The sequence below is a fragment of the Alligator mississippiensis genome, chromosome 6 (genome assembly GCF_030867095.1).
Source record: "Alligator mississippiensis isolate rAllMis1 chromosome 6, rAllMis1, whole genome shotgun sequence".
Classification (NCBI taxonomy): domain Eukaryota; kingdom Metazoa; phylum Chordata; order Crocodylia; family Alligatoridae; genus Alligator; species Alligator mississippiensis.
In genome coordinates, this window is record NC_081829.1 from 35,479,847 (window position 1) to 35,495,707 (window position 15,861).

General features: G+C 44.4%; 1 protein-coding gene across 5 annotated transcripts in view; it reads left to right on the plus strand.

Moving 5' to 3' along the window:
* Nucleotides 1–15,861, plus strand: part of LOC102560872 (pulmonary surfactant-associated protein D) — a 220,315-nt gene that overhangs the window by 158,508 nt on the left and 45,946 nt on the right. The window contains exon 1 of one of the 5 annotated variants that reach the window (XM_019497227.2): nucleotides 13,802–14,075. The exons of the other annotated variants lie outside the window; for them this stretch is intronic. The gene's annotated coding sequence lies outside the window, so the exon portion shown is untranslated. Of the gene's footprint in view, nucleotides 1–13,801; nucleotides 14,076–15,861 lie in introns of those variants that run through there. 5 annotated transcript variants of the gene reach the window in all.

The following is a 15,861-nucleotide window of genomic DNA, read 5'->3' on the forward strand; positions in this document are numbered from 1 at the left end:
GGCAGCTATCAGAATAACATCCGGCTGAGTGGCTACTTAGGAACACCTTGGGGTTAAGGGCAGGAGCTATGGGGATGGTAGGAGGCTCCTGGTTCTGGGTATGACTTGAAACTGCTCCCTTCTGGGGAAGGATGGCCTGGTAGAATTACCCGTGGTGGGGTAGCTCCCCAGAAATGCTGGACCAGTTGCCTCCCCAATGAAAGGTGGGTAGGGGCTCCTTATAACCATTGCTCCCACTACTCAGTGGTGATAGAACAGCCAGTGGGGCCAGGTTCACTAAGGAAAAGGCACCCAAGTCCCTGGGGGGGGGGCATAGAGTATAGCCCCAATGAAGGGGTAGAGAGTGGCCCTAGGGAGGGGCATAGAGTTGGCCTCAGTGAGGGTTTAGAGAGTGGCTCCAGAAAGGGGGACAGGAAGAGTCAAGTGCCTGGTGAGGGGCCAGTGGCCAGAGTCGGCCTAGTGTTAGGCGTAAGGACTGTCACTATGTAGAGTAAGGTGCATGGGGCACCTGAAGGTCTGCATGGGATTGCCTGGAGTGGAAGTAGGCAAGCCTGATGGCCTGAAGGGTATGCTCAAGAGAAGCATGGCAAGTTGAAAGAGGCCCAGTGAAGGGTGACATGAAAAAGGCCCTATGAGAGGAGGTAGAATGAATGAGACCCTGTGAGAGGAGACAGAATGTATGAGATGAGTGTGGAAGGCCCAACAAGGGGCAGAGTTTTGCCTGGCTTCTAGCTGGAGCAACTACAACTTTGGATGCCATCTGAGAGGCATGGGACATGGTACGGGTAGGCTGGAGTTGTATGTAAACCCCATGGTATCATGGCATTAAATGGGCAGCCGTCTACTTACTTCATTTTGTATGATGGAACAGCAAGTCATGGCACTCTAGACAGGGCAGATTGCCCTAGACAGAGGAGTGGACTGGCACTGCAACTGGCCACATGATCATCCCCTTGTCACAATTAGTTAACAGGATTCCAGATTTGTCCAGAGAGTACCTGGCATCCCGTTGACTGGCGATGCTGGTATAAGCAAGAAAGATGTAGCGTGGGTCGTAGGACTGTTTTCCTTACTGCAATTCACTTCACTCTGTAGGGAAAAAATATCATCCCTAATCCTGTTAAAGACACTCTAAAAACATGCACTATCTGGTTCCCCTTTTGAAAAATGTTCCAACTCTGGCTCTTATCTCATCTATAGACTGTTATCATGGTACATGCATGAAAATGAAAGCAAATAATTTTAGCAAAGCCTGTTGAACCATAGAGATAGCAGGGATAAATTTATACTCTTAATATCTGTCCATGTTGCATAAGTAAATACAAAAGGTCTGATGTTTCTCTTGGGGATTCATCTCACCACTTGGCTACACGAGGGCTGCATATTCAAAAAGTCAGGCGCAGAATTACTTGAACTTACACGTGTTTCTAAGTGGCCTGGTTTTTAGCTTGAGAGTGAACAGAACATAAGTCTGCCATTTGCTGGGAGAGATGGAGAGGAGGGTGGTGTATGAAACTGCCTGCATTGGCCAATGCCAGCAAGGTAGGGATGCTAAAGCATACCTCCCAGCATAATCCACGGTCTCCCTGGGCTGCTGGGGATTCCTGAGTGTTGTTGAGTCAGCGACAGGAATTTCCAGCCTGGTCTGCTCCCTGTCACTGCATCTGCTCATGGGAGCATCTCATGCAGCAGCATCTCATAGAAACATGTCATAGGCTGAAAGGGACATCAAAAGATCATCTAGTCTAACTGGGAGTCAAACCAGAGCCTTGGTATTATTAGCACCACGCTCTCACCAACTAAGCTAAATAATAGGACTGTGTGAAGCTTTGGTAGCCGATTTCAATTCAGAGGAGATTTGGCCCAATCTGGTGGCTGAATCTTGCAATCTGAATTGAATCAGGAGGGCCATTAAAAGGTCTGAACTGAATTGGAAGCCTGTGAATTGATGCAGAAAAGATTTGGTGCCACTTCAGAGATTCTGCCATAGACTAAACAAACAGCAGTCCTCGATGCTGGACACAGCTGCCTCCAGCTGGTAAGTCTGTTGTGCTGGGAGGAGGGGAGAGGGAAGGGGCATAGAGGGGGCAGATCAACACCTGAACAGTGAGGGAGGGATAGGAGCTGGGGCAGGGACCTGGGCTGGGGCAAGTGATGCCCAGGGAGGGGGTGGGACAGGTCGCGCCACTGCACGCTGCCTGTCTGGGAGCTGCTTGTGTGGCGGCTTGTCCAGTAGCTCTCGCCACTGCTCCCACTGCTGGTCTGGGAGGGCATGGGGTGAGTGCATGTGCCCCAGGATCTGCACGGGGTGGGCAGGGCTGGGGCTGTGCCAAAGCACAGCCCAGTGGCAGGCAACTGGGTCTAGCCTCCCAGAATGCAGCCCTGACTCCACCTGCCCTGCAGAGTGCAGCCCGGCAGTGGGGGCTGCACTGTGAGAAAGGCAGAAAGCACTGGGAATAGGGGTATGCCCCCCTGCCACTCACCCAACCAATGTGGGGCCAGCACAAGACTGAACCACTGCACTGCCTCCAGACAAATGGCATGCAGTGGCAGGAGCTGGCCCTGCCTCATGGACAACCAGCAGATTCGCCCTGGCTGGGTGAGTGGCAGCAGGGCATGGGGGGGGGGGGGGGTCATGTGCCTTCTGAAAACTCACTGCAGTCCCCTCATAGCTCCTGCTCCCCTGATCACCCCACCCCAATCTGGAGGCACCTGGGCCCCCCCCACATGCCCTGCCACCACTCACCCAGTTGGGGCAAAGCCGCTGTGCTTCCGGAGGCAGCACAGGGGCTCAGTTTCATGCTGGCCCCACACTAGCTGAGCAAGCGATGGGGGGGCATAGTCCCCACTCCCAGCACCTTCTGCCTTTCACCCAGCAGAGACCTGGCCCTGCCTGCCCCACGCAGATTCTGGGGCACACATCCCTGCCCCAGGCGCTCCCGGACTGGTGGTGGGAACAGCAGCAAGAGCCACTGGACAAGCCACCACACGAGCAGCTCCCAGACCAGCAGCGTGCAGCGGCATGAGCCACCCCACCTCTTCCCTGCCCAGGGCTTGCCCCAGCTCCAATCCCTCTCTTGCTGTGGGCACGTTGATCTGCACCCCCCCCCCCCATGCCCCTTCCTTCCCCACTCTGCCTACCACAACAGACCAGCTGGAGGCAGCTGTGTCCAGCGTCAAGGACTGCTGCCTGTTTAGTTTATGGCCATATCTCCGAAGCGGTGCTGAATCTTTGGATCTGATTTGACCAAACCAAATCAGGACAGTGATTTGAATCACTGAATCGAATCACTGTTCCTCTGAATCGGCTGAATCCGAATCGGAAGTGAATGCTTGCTGCTTTGCACAGGCCTACTAAACAACCATCTCCATCTTCTCATGGTGGCCAGCTTTAGAGAGAAGCCAAGAACTGAGGGGGGAAGCAAAAGAAAAAAACCAGGAGGAGATCTGGAAAGATTAGTTTTCTTTCTCCCTTGCACACTCTCCCTATCTATCCTCCTTGCTCCCAGGCTCCCTCTCTTACTCCCTCTCTCTCTCCCTCTCTTGCATGCATGCTCACACCCCTCCCCCACTGCACTCTCTCTCTCTCTCTCATTATCCCTATCCCGATGGCCAGCAAGGGGGTGGAAAATTAAAAAAACCCCAAAAACAACAAGAAGTAATTTTAACCCAGCTCAATCAATCAGTCACACAGGACCACCCCCTCCCTCCCATCCCAGCCCCACAACCTGCTTCCCACCTTTTCCCATTAGCAGTCAGCATAACAGGGATATCCAGCCTGCACGGCTCCATGTCACTGGGATGACTCTCGAGAGGCATGGGGGGGCAGTCCTTTGGGCTCACAGGGAATGGCTGATCCCCCGTTTCTCCCCCACCCCCATCAGCAGTCAGCATGACAGGCTGGCAGCTCCCTGTTAGAGGAGACTAGTTAGGCAGCTGCACAGGCAACGGGGATGCCAGTGGACAGCAACCTACTTAGATTTGGGAGTGGACCTGGTACTAAAGTTTGATTCACTGGTCTAACCTAACTTGCTTAAGTCTGATACCACATCTATCCAAGTTTGTCTTGGATCAGTATTCACCATTTTAAAGCAGTTTATGTGCTCTGAACCTCTGTCCTGTTATGGGAAAAGTCCAGTTTCTGAGCACCTAGACTGAAAAAAGTGAAATGTCTGCACCTGACCAAGGTACCTGCTTTCTTTATAAAATCCTATTTGTTTTTCTCGGTTAGTTAGGAACTGGACAAAACCATACAGACTTCCAGAAGCAAATCCTATTGCAGATACTTTCTCTGTTTCTATACAAGATCATTTCTGGCACTGTTGTACTTTTACAGTATAGGAGCCTTTGCAACCACTATCAGAACCCATCAATCCTTTTAATTGACTGTATTAATTATTGGTAAGTGAAAACAAAAAAAGCCTTTTATTATGAAGAATAATTTCTTATGCCATTTCAGCACTTATGTTCTTTTAGTCTCTTCACCACTACACCAACAAAAAAATCAGCCTGTGAGCATTAGTTTTCCTGTAAATTGCCTCTTAACAGCCACTAGACAGGGGAAGGGAAAGATATCTTCAGAAATATCACACTAGAACAAAACTACACCTGAGATAAAATGTTCTGGGATTAAAGGACTATACATTTCTTGATAGTATGAGACCACCAAGCTTTCAAAGGGCTAACTGTGAAGTTACCCTAAAAATGCAAAGAGGTATTAAAAAGGCCAGGAAGAAGGCTTTCTGAAAGAGAAGTCTTAACCAATGAGAATTAGAGTCTCTGAAGGAAAAATATAAAAGTATTAACAAGTGTTCACTCTCTACACCCATCTCCACCTGTTTATTTTTCCATTATCCTGTCTTGCTAATATGGCATGAAGGTTTTAATACGTTAAAGGTAACAGCTGGGTTTCCTTTGCTCCATTAGATTGTAATATTACTTCATATATATTTAATGTATTTATATTTAAAATTTGGATCCAGCCTCATGAATTGATAATGCATGGCATGGTCCATTGCTTTTACTGAAATAACAGTTGCATAGCTTTTAAACCATAGCCAACTCATATATTGCTCATTAATATTCATACATGCCTCCATGATAGTAGATAAGATACAATTTGGGCCTGATCTAGTATCTAATGAAGTCAATGAGAAATCTCAATGACTGAGCCATCTGAGGGACTGAGGAATATATCCCTCTATCAGGATTCTCAAAAACTTCTGAAAATAGGAATACAACAGTAATCTCTTTTTTTTCTCCATAAGTCTCTATCATAAATAGGCAAAAATAATGAAATTTAAATATTTGAAACTATTATCTTCTTTTGATGATTTTGGGTATTCATTTTTTGGTCAAAACTAGAAAAATGTTATCAGTTCTACTCTAAATGTTATTCTCAACCTTTGTGAGAGGCAAGGATTTTATAGGGTAGACACCAAATAGTTCGCAATGAATAGTTTCTCAGGTCTCTGATCACAGGGAGCTAGGCACAGCATATTCTCAAACTTTGTTCGCATTGGTTGTTCTTAGGCTATGAACAGACATTGCATTTGTTCTAGGATAAACTCTTTTCATAGAATCAAAGAATCATAGAAAATTAGGGTTTGAAGGGACCTCAGGAGGTCATCTAGTCCAACCCCCTGGTTAAAACAGGAACATCCCCATCTAGATCATCCCAGCCAAAGCTTTGTCTAGCTGGGTCTTAAAAACCTCAAAGAATGGAGATTCTATAACCTCTCTGGGTAACCTGTTCTAGTGTTTTACTACCCTCCTAGTGAGAAATGTCTTCCTCATATGTAACCTAAACTTCCCTTGCTTTAAGTTGAGACCATTGCTCCTCATTCTGCCACCACTGAGAACAGTCTAGCTGCATTCTCTTCCAAACCTCCCTTATGGTAGTTGAAGGCTGCTATTAAATCCCCCCTCAGTATTCTCTTCTCTAGACTAAATAACTCCAGGCCCTCAGCCTTTCCTCATAAATCATGTCCCTCAGCTCCCTTGCCATTTTTGCTACCCTCTGCCTGACTCCAATTTTTCCACATCCATTCTGGGTGGGGGGGGGGGGGGGGGGAGGCAGGGAGAGGGCAAAACTGAACACAGTACTCCAGATGTGGCCTCACCAGTGCTGAATAGAAGAGAACAATCACTTCCCTTGATCTGCTGTCAACAGACCTACCAATGCAGCCCAGTATGCCATTAGCCTTCTTGGCAACAAGGGCACATTGACGTCTCATATTCAGCTTATTATCAACTGTAACCCTTTTCTTCAGGTCCTTTTCTGCAGAGCTGCTGCCCAGCCAGTCAGCCCCCAGTCTAAACCAGTGCATGGGATTGTTTCATCCTAAGTGCAGGACTTTGCACTTGTACTTGCTGAACCTCATGAGATTTCTTTTGGCCCAGACCTCTAATTTGTCTAGGTCACTCTGAGTCCTAGCCCTACCCTTCAGCATATCTACTATTCCCCCTATCTTGGTGTCATCTGCAAACTTGCTGAGAGTGCACTTTATGCCATCTTCCAGATCATTGATGAAGACATTTAACAAAGCTGGCTCCAGGACCAACCCCTGGGGCACTCCACTTTATACTGACTGCCAACTAGACTCTGAGCCATTGATTACTATTCTCTGAACCTGATACTTCAGCCAGTTTTTCTAGTCACATTACAGTCCACTCACCCAGCCCATACTTCCTTAGCTTGCCCGCGAGAATTGTGTGGTAGACTGTATCAAAAACCTTGCTAAAATCAAGGTATATCACATCTACTGGTCTCCCCATATCCACAGAGCCAATCATCTCATTATAGAAGGCAATCAGGTTGGTCAGACTTGGTGAATTCATGCTGATTTGTTCCTAATCACCTTTTTCTCCTTCAAGTGCTTAGAAATGGATTCTTTGAGGATATGCTCCATGATTTTTCCATGAACTGAGGTGAAGCTGACTGGTCTGTAGTTCCCTAGATCCTCCTTTTAATCATTCTTAAATATGGGCGCCTTGTTTGCCCTTTTCCAATCATCCCGGACCTCTCCTGATCGCCATGAGTTTGCAGAATCACCTGCCATTATCTATGAAATCTCATCAGCCAACTCCCTCAGCATCTACAGATATACAAGTCCATGGGGATGGATGGGATGTATGTCCAGCTTTTCTAAATAGCCCCCAACCTGCTCCATTGCCACTGTTGGCTGCTCATCTCCTCCTCAAACTGCCCTGCGCTTGTGCTGTACCCTTGCCTGTAAAGACTGAAGCAAAAAAGGCATTGAGCACTTCAGCCTTTTCTGCATCCTCTGTTACAAGGTTGCTTCCCCCATTCAGTTAGGGACCCACACTTTCTCTGATGCTCCTCTTGCTGCTGACATACTTGTAGAAACCCTTCTTGTTACCCTTGATGTACCTTACTAGCTGCAACTTCAATACGGCTTTGGCCTTCCTGACTTCATCCCTGCATACCTAAGCAATACTCTTCTCCTTCTCCCTAGTTTTGTCCAGGTTTCCACTTCTTATAAGCTTCCTTTTTGTGATTTAGTTTACTGAAGAGTTCCCTCCTAAGCCAAGCTGGTCTTTTGCCATACTTGCTAGTCTTCCTGCACATCGGGATGGTTTGTTCCTGCACTCTCAGTAAGTCTTCTTTAAATTACAGCCAGCTCTCCTGGACTCCTCTCCCCAATCAGCCTGCCTTGCCAGGGTATGTTACCCAGGAGTTCCCTGAGCAAGTCAAAGACTGCTCTTATGAAGTCCAGGGTCCTTACTCTGCTTCTCTCCATCCTTCCTTTCCTCAGGATCCTGAACTCAATCATCTCATGGTCACTACTGCCCAAGTTGCCATCCACTACTACATTCACCACCAATGCATCCCTGTTTGTGATCAGCGGGTCAAGAAGAACATGGCCCCTAGTTGGCTGCTCTAGCACTTGCACCAGGAAGTTGTCCTCAATACTTTTCAAAAACCTCCTGGATTGCATAAGCACTGCTGTATTGCCCTCCCAGCAGAAGTGAGAATGATTTGAAGTCCCCCATGAGAACCAGGACTTGTGATTGAGAAACTTGTGCTAGTGTTTGAAGAAAGGTTTATCCTGGCTCAAAGTGCAATCATTTACACTTCCATGTTTGTTTTCTTAGGATAAATCCTAAAAGAGTTGACGGAATAAGAAGTGCTAGGGTTTTGCAAAGTGTATCTGAATGATTATTCTGGGATTGCATCAATGGCATAAAAGTGGCAGTGCGCTTAGCAGTTTAATAAACCCTGATTAAAAAGGTGATGTGTCTATATGCCAATCCCAGGATATTTCTGTTCCAGAAAAAATGCAGGCACAACTTGCCCAGGGGCAAATGCAACATCTGTTTCTAACTTTAGTGAGTTCCTTTTATAGGTTAATTTTGAAGTGCCAAAATAAACCATGCTGGAATTCATATGTATAGAAATAAAGTATGACAATATTTTACAGCGTGAAAAGTGAGGGTTTTTCACTCTTACATAACTCCAATTTTTCTTATGCTTTCCTTAAACAACATACTTGAGTTGGGAGCATTTCAGCTTCATCAGATCATTTCTTTGACACTTTTGAGCAAGTGAAAAAGAGAGTCTTAACTGAAACTGTGTTTTAAATTTAGCAGCAGTATTTAGGCAGACATCATGGGCCAGGTTCAACTTCAGTTGCTTGTGTAAATGAATTAACTCTACTGAAGTCAATGCCATTATTGCAGATTTACAGAATTATGCTTCAATAATATGTGTATTAAGGGGCAGGGGAAGGAGGAGTGTGTGCAGGAGAGATGGGGAGAACCTGACCAACAAGAATAAATACAAGTATATATGTGACAGAAGGAAAAACAAACAAGAAAGAGAAACTCTCCCATCCCCAAGATTTTTATACTATGAAAATGTTTAGAAAGCTTCCTTGTGAAAACAGAAGGCCATGCACACACAGGCAAAGGTCAAAAGGGATAGAAGAAAATGCTTGTTTGTTTAAAAAAAAAAATGAGAATTTAAGTCCTGCCTATTTTAAATGCAAGTAAAAAAAATGTAACATGGTTAACGGAGATGTTTGGAATGGCTGAAGTTTCCATTTTCTTTCCTAGTACAGGGATGCTCAACCCCTAGCTTGTGGGCCAGGTCTGGCTGCTGGTGTCCTGCTGTCCAGCCCATGGGGCTCCCTCATGTCTGAAAATTTGGCATCAGAGAAGCCATTGTGACACTCCCCTGCTGCTGAATTTCTGGACCCATGGGGAGCCTCTGGTCCTGTGCACAAGATGAGGCATGTAGGGTGGTATGGAGAGTAACACATGGGAATGGGCAGGGGCAGTGCTGGGCCCAGGCCGCAATCCTGGCATGCAGCAGGGGACCCAATCCTGGCACACAGGGCTCAATCTGGCCCACTGATTGGCCCTGTGCCACTCATCTGGCCTGTGGGTCAAAAGCTTGAGCGCCGCTGTCCCAGTGAGACCCTTATAAACAGAGCAAGGCAAAGACTACAGAACTGTTGCTTGGATAATTCTTCACTCCCTGTGGTTTGTCATCTTCCCACATCTGCAGGTAGGATAGGAGAGGCATAATGGTCATAATGAATTCAAGAACCAGACAACATGAGTGGCACAGCAAGTTAGTTCAGCTGCAACTAGTCAAGCAATGATTAAATGATAAGCCACCATTACTGAAAGAACAAATGACCCAAATGGTCCAGTGTAGCTGATGGAAAAGCAATTGGTTCACCATTGGCTGTGACTGTGAACAATTAACTCACATCAGTAGATCTAGCCTCAATCTGTTTTTTCCTCTTTCAAATTCCTCTTTTTCAAATAGAAGCTGCTGTCTTGGGCAAGCCCTAAAGGAAAAGTTATTGAATCCATCACCACAACTTCTCTTTCTCTCAGAGCACAGGTGTTTACTTTGTCTTTGACTGGATGCAAGAATTATAGCCACGTTGCTTGTGAAGCCAAGGGTAGATTTGATCAACTGAGAATACATGGGACTTTACACACTTGCATCTATAATGTATGGGAAAATATCATCCTAGCTGGTGGCAGGATGCAGGGCTGAACAATGTTTCACTGGTTGACCTGAAAATGAACTTCTGATAAGCAAATGGAACCAGAGATAATCATCTCTCAGTTGGTCTGTCCATTGATTAAATGTTGGGGATGGCTTGCTTTTTGGTGCAGGTGCCCGTTTGACAATTTGGGACTGCTGGAGTTTCCTAACATTATTTAAATTCACTAGAGTGAGTGACCTGCTTACAAGGTTTTCCTCTCCTTCTCTACTCTTTACAACTCAACCCCCAACTCCTAGGATGTCTCTCTCTCTCTCTCTCTCTCTCTCTCTCTCTCATATATAATAGCTTAAGGACCTTGCCTTCCCTGGAATAGTCAAGCAACACAGTGGGGAAACAATATGCTGCAGGTGTGGCTATGACTACATTCTTTCATGTATTCTTGAGGCCATAGTTGTATTGCATCCTCACTGTCACTCCAGACTGCTTAAGTCTCTCTTCCCTGGCCCTGACAGGAGGAATGGTATTTTACAGTAAGTGCCAATAGGAATGGAAACAGAAAAAGAGAGTCTGCTTCCCCTTTGCCACATGCATATCTTCAACTGATTATTATCCTTCTCTAGCTGTTCTCTTTTGCTCTCTCTTTTTCCTGGTATTGGATTTTTCCCCACCTTTTCCTGAAATTTATTTTACCATTTCTTCCCTAATCATTATTTGATATTGAGTTTCAAGTAGAAACAAAGCTGCATCATGTCTTTGTATCAGCCAAGTTTGTCAACATGAGGCTTATGTTCATATTATGCACCTTTCATCAAATGTGAGAGAACTTTCCAAGTGAACCAAAACCAGTAGAATTTTGTATGGGTTTTTTTAAGGCTTTATAAGGATTTTTTTAAATGAATATAATATGGTAGAGAGAAAGAAGAAGAGTTGGAATTCTAAAGAAAAGTCTTTGGTGCCATTAGTTTCTTGGGCCTGTTTCCAGCAAAATGATTATGCTATTTCTACTAAGCCTGGGAACTCTTGTCTGGCTGTTTTGAAGCTGAGCAAGTGTATTGAAATACTGAAGCCAGCACAAAAGTGCAACACCCAAAGGAACCCTAGCTTCCCATTTATTTATTTGGATGTGACATATGTCTGGCAACCAGGGAGAATTTTTGTATTGCTTGTAGATAATATAGCAAACCATTTTAGTTGTTTTTTGAAGACCTGAACCTTTACATTGAGTATGTTTTACTGACTTGTCTTTGTCAATGTTCAATTACGTGAATTCCCAGAATCCACCTACAGTTTCAAGAGCAGAGCTACTAGAATAGTAGAGAAAGTGATGACGGTTTTGCTTTTGCAAATGTAATAGTGAGTTCAGTTCACTATGACCTATATGTTCACAATATTTCTTATATGTAAGCGTTTGGATATCTACCAGGTATTTGTGACTATAACTCCAAATCTCAAAAGTTTCCCAAATATTAGAATAAATAGGTTCTTTATACTACACTGAACACTTGTATTGGTACTCCTGCCCTGACATTTTGTCATTCATTATCTTCCCATCCAAAAAATGTCTTGCCCATGAGTGAAAACAATACCTTGCCATTCAGCTGGCTTATTACATACCACATACAGTCAACGTCTTCAAGTATTGAACATTGGATAAAATTTATGGCCAAAATTATCAGGTGAGCAGTCACAAATAAATGCATTGGTAGAAAATGAAACCAGGTTTATGACAAAGTTGCAATGAGTACTGTAAACAACTGTTCAAGTCCCATGCCTGGGGAAGTTCTGGAGTGAGTACTTCCTGTGGATGTAGTCTCAGAAATGCAAGAAATAATTATTCTGCATGCATAATGATATTGCAGTGTTAGGTAATTTTCTATCTGGTTCCAGGATAGACTATCATTGAATTATAGAAAATTAGGGTTGGAAGGGACCTCAGGAGGTCATCTAGTCCAATCTCCTGTTCAAAGCAGGACCATTCCCCATCTAGATCATTTCCAGCCAGGGCTTTATCAAGCCAGGTCTTAAAAACGTCCAAGATGGAGATTCCACCACCTCTCTAGGCAACATGTTCCAGTGCTTCACTACCCTCCTAATGAGGGAGCCTTTCCTAATATCCAACCTAATCAGTCCTTGCTTCAACTTGAGACCATTGCTCCTTGTTCTCTCATGTGTTACCACTGAGAACAGTCTAGCTCCATCCTCTTTGAAACCATGCTTCAGGGAGTTGAAGGCTGCTTTTAAATCCCCTCTTGGTCTCCTCTTCTCCAAACTAAATAAACCCAGTTCCCTCAGCCTCTCCTCAGAAGTCATGCACCCTAGCTCCTGAACCATTTTCATTGCTCTATCTTTTCACATGGATGTTTTGCAAAAAATTTTTTCTATCACATCTTCTGTTTAACATATATATAAATCTTCCTGGGGAGATGAATACATCATGGGTTGTGGGGACCCATGAATCCATATGGCACATGACTTCATCATTGTTTTATCAGATGCAGCTCTGCGAACTTTCTTAACTGAAGCGCAAAGGCAGGCAAATTGGGATAACCCAGTTTAGATTATGCTATCAGTGAAATAAGTAGCAAAGAAGGGAGTCAGATTTCCCTCCATGTTTCATCTTTGCCACCCAGACTTCACTGCTTTTGGCTTTCAGGGTGGCAAGTAGAAAATACCTAAATTTCTGCTTTGTATTACAGCTGTTAACTGTTAGACCCCAACTCCATGTGGTGCCCAGTGACTAGGGAGACAACGATCCAATTGCTCATGGATCCTGGTACTCATTAGCCAGAGCAAGCAGGGAGCAAACACCAGCACACATTGCTCGCAACAGCTTTATTCAGAATGGAGAATGGCTTCGGACTAGCTCCCAGAAAACAACAAACTGGGGAGCCGCCCTGAACAACAGTTCTTTCTAATATTTATACACCTCGGTTCATACTTATTAACATTCACCCCGCCTATGTCCCTCCTTTGGTTCCACCCATTTCTCCTCCCATCTCAAGCTCCACCTCTGTTTACTGTTTACTTCCTTAGCATGGTATTGCCTATGCATTTTATTCATTTACATGCCTCTCTGCTAAGAGCGCATGCGTAAGACTTTGACCCCCATCTTTCGGTCACTTGCGGTTTCTCACTGGTTCTTTCTAGTTTTCTTGCTGACTTCAGCACCACCTCCAAGGCCATATTTCTGCTTTTGTCTCCTGACACTATTAGGTGGGCTATTATATTTTTACTCAACACACCATGCACTTTACACCCTATCCTTTTGTTAAGAATCCACTTACTTAAGCATTAGCCAAGTTAGTTGCTTTTAATATATATCCAGCCTTGTGACTAGCAGCTTTTGCTGAGGTTACTTTTAATATATCATCCAGCCTTGTGACCAGCAGCTTCTGCTGAGACATAGGAAACAACTTTTATTCAGCTGCACACACACCACTCCCAGATTCCATATTGTTACCCTAACATTAACCTACTAGTTTAATGACTGGCTTTTTGTCCACATCCAACATGTTTAATATTTGGTTACTAACTAAGGTAGTTAAGAAGGTCTTGCCACATCTAGAGGTGCAGGGTAGCAGCTGCTATTTTCTCATATGTGCTTTGATAAATTACTATTATTATCATTATTATTATTATTATTATTATTACTGTTGCTGCTGTTCTAACAGTATGGACAGGACCCCCAAGTTCATGTGTGGCTGGTTGTATGGTTCTCCTCTTTTGCAAAAGGACATCCTGAAAGTGCATTGCTTATGCATGTCCTCTCAGTCCAACTGAGGCAGCATGGAATAGCTGTCCTACTTTTTTCTGGTATGCTGACATAAAAATGGTTAACTGTGTTAGATGTAAATACCCAGCCTTGGTTCAGGAAAAAAAAACAAACACAATGTGGACATACCTTGGGCTCCATTATCACTTAATCAGCTGAGAGGGTCATAAATTTGTTACTCAGATGCATCTAGATTTTAAGTGTGCAAAATGTCTATGAATAGAAGTATGATTTTCAGCTTTGTCAGGAGACTGAACCTTTTTCTTTGGTATGAGCCCCTCATCACTTCTTTTCTGTGACCATCAGCCTTGAAGGTAAACATAGTCTTAAACTGGATTTGGAAGGCTGGGTGGTTTTAGGAAGGGTGTCTAAGTAAGGAAGTGGCCTACTTGGAGCAGGTGGAATAGATTATTTAGGTTGCTGCATTGTAGATGAAATGGGGATGGCTGCAGTTGTCAAGGAGATAGATATCCAAGGCATAAAAGAGTATTTTGCTGTGAGAAAAGTGAGGTTGCTGTGTTATAGCAGAATTACAGGATATAATAATAATAATAATATATTAGGTGTACAGGAAGCAAGGAAGACCATTCAGTACCCCAAGCATAGGTGATGATATTATCAAAAGCAAAAGATGAAGGAAGCAAGAGACTGGGTAAAATTAAATGAATCTTGTCTTCTCAGTTCCTGTTTGAAAGTTCATTCATGGTTTTAATTGCACACAATAATATGTAATATTGTTCACCTGTCAGTCATGGAACTGTACAACAGTACAGCTGGATTTCATAGTACAGCAGCTTCTAAAGGATATCATTTGCATTCATGTTTACTAACATATCAGAGTCCAGATATGAGAAAATTGAAATGACAGGCAAAAGGGGGAAAATAGGGCATGCATCTTGAAATGTTTTGGGATTTATTTGATTGCCATAGGTAACGTTTCATTTAACCTTAGTTTCATGAAACTGCATTTTTTTTCCAATAATTTACAGCGTATAAGAGCAACAGGCCTGTGTAGCTATGTTTGGGCCTTAAAAACTGAAGGGACAGATGAACTTGTGTCATGTTCATATTAGTGATTCAGGTTGTAAATTGGTCCTCTGGAGAGATGGTGATGTTTTGTTAGAGAATTTAAATTCTTCTCATTTAAATGTACCAGTGGTGGTAAAAAGCAGCAGTGCTACAGACTGATGTGTCGCTCTCTCCATAGAACAGATTCACAACAGAAAAAGAGAGAGAGCTCTGCACCTAGCAACGTGCCTCATATCATGAGCCAAGTCCCAACTGGACCCATAGGGTTTTCTAGTCCTGTAATGCTCAGTGAATGTAGTTCTTCCTGTAGAAGTCTCAGTGTGGATGGAGCTCAGGTGTGCTTTACTGTTTTGTAGTCTAGACTGGCATTACAGAACTCAAAAACTATAGTGTTAGGCAAAGTTTTTGGGTGAATTCAGTCTGTCTGACTCTTTTATGAATACCTTTACCAAGAATGCCTATGTATGCCAATAGGAATTATTTTGGTAGCACGAGTGCATATGAACTCACTAAGAAGCCAAGTGAGACAATTAACTCATAACACACTGTCGTGGACGCTTTCTGAGATTCCCCGCCCCGCGAGGGGCGGCTAGTTAGGCGGGCCCTCTTAAGGTGCCTGCCACGTCAGGTTCGGTACTTCGATGTGTGGAGAGGAACTAGGCACGGATGCGTATTGGTTACAAATAGATTGTTTACTTACGCCACTGATGTATGCAGCGTAGGAAGAAGCTGGCTTTGATTGCAGTTACAAACGTAAGCAGCGGTTACAGACTAGGTAGCCGGGTTGGTTCGGTTTTGTGCGCCGGGTGGGGTTACGTCGGGTACGACCGGTGACAGGGAGTTGTTGGTGGGTGATCAGTCCCCCAAGTTTACTCTGGGATGCGTACGAAGTTCTCCAACGAGGGGGGAAACTGCTCTTACCACTATATGTTTTGCAAGCCAATCACTAATTGCCAAGTGGGTATAATTTTAGGTCGGCCAATGGGTGTTAGGTAGGAATGGGTTTTTAGAAGTAGCCAATTGTATGTTATGTAGCAATTTTGCCTATTGGCCTCGGCCAATGCGGCCTTG